Source organism: Apium graveolens, chromosome 2 (assembly GCF_009905375.1).
Source record: "Apium graveolens cultivar Ventura chromosome 2, ASM990537v1, whole genome shotgun sequence".
NCBI lineage: Eukaryota > Viridiplantae > Streptophyta > Magnoliopsida > Apiales > Apiaceae > Apium > Apium graveolens.
The window spans coordinates 135,567,077-135,568,371 of record NC_133648.1 but is presented as its reverse complement, the minus strand read 5'-3'; the positions used below and the strand labels follow the sequence as shown (position 1 = coordinate 135,568,371).

Sequence of the window (1,295 nt, the reverse complement as noted above, 5' to 3'; positions counted from 1 at the left end):
TCGCACTCGCAAGAGAAATATGGATAAAGCTGAGGAAACAGATAAAGCTCTTGACTTTTCGGAGAAGACAGTTTTTGAAGATTCGGATAAAGAGAGTGAAAAGAAAGAACCTGAAATAATGGGTGATCGTCTAGCTCAAGCTGATCTAGCTCTTATGGACTTTTCTCGGCCTAAAATTGATGACATTCAGTCAAGCATCATTCATCCGGCTATTGAGGCCAATAATTTTGAAATCAAGTCGGGCACTATTCAGATGGTGCAGAATTCTGTTTCTTTCGGAGGGGCTGCGACTGAAGATCCCAACATGCATATCAGGAATTTTGTCGAGATCTGTAGTACTTTCAAATATAATGGTGTCACTGATGAGGCTATCAAGATGAGGCTTTTCCCATTCTCTCTGAGGGACAAAGCTAAGGACTGGTTACATTCTTTACCAGCTGAGTCCATCACTACTTGGGAAGATCTTGCGCAAAAGTTTCTGGTGAAGTTCTATCCAATGGCAAAAACTGTAGCTATGAGGAGTGCTCTTACTCAGTTTGCGCAGCAACCAGGAGAAACTATGTGCGAAGCTTGGGAGCGCTACAAGGAGATATTGAGAAAATGTCCACATCATGGTATGCCTGACTGGATGGTGATCACTGGTTTCTATAATGGTTTGGGGGTCCAATCTCGACCTATGCTCGATGCAGCTTCTGGAGGCGCCTTGTGGGCCAAAAGCTATATTGAGGCCTATAATCTCATTGAAACTATGGCTGCAAATGAGTATCAAAACCCAACTCAAAGGATGATGCCTGGGAAAGTAGAAGGTATTCTGGAAGTCGATACAACTACAGCTATTGCAGCGCAGCTCAAGGCGCTATCTATGAAGGTCGATTCTTTAACCAACTATGGTGTAAATCAAATAGCTAGTGTCTGTGAGCTTTGTGCAGGCTCTCATGCACGCAACAATGAAGAAGAGGAAGCATACGTTTATCTTGTATTTCTTTTAATTCGTTGTAACTGTGGATGCTAGTTTTCTTTATGCTTTGAACCTTAATACTCTTGTGACGTACTTCATTATTTATTAAATATTTTTATTAGCCTTATATTATTGTGTTATTATCATGCTTTCATATGAACCCATGGTGACGATGAGTTCTATTATGGCCTAATCGTGGTCATGGGATTCTAGCGGATTTACTATGGATTTCTTTAGTTAATTGTTTAATACCTTGGTATGTGGTGATTGTATGATATCTATTATAAGTTGTGCTTATTCGTCTTATATGCGTCGCGAACATGTAAGATAGCTTGTT

The 1,295-nt window shown here is 40.4% G+C and overlaps 1 non-coding gene across 1 annotated transcript; it reads right to left on the bottom strand.

Moving 5' to 3' along the window:
* Positions 1–511: 511 nt before the first annotated feature.
* On the bottom strand, positions 512–618 carry LOC141709134 (small nucleolar RNA R71). Its single transcript, XR_012569726.1, has one exon. It is a non-coding gene; the product is annotated as a small nucleolar RNA R71 (small nucleolar RNA).
* Positions 619–1,295: the final 677 nt, after the last annotated feature.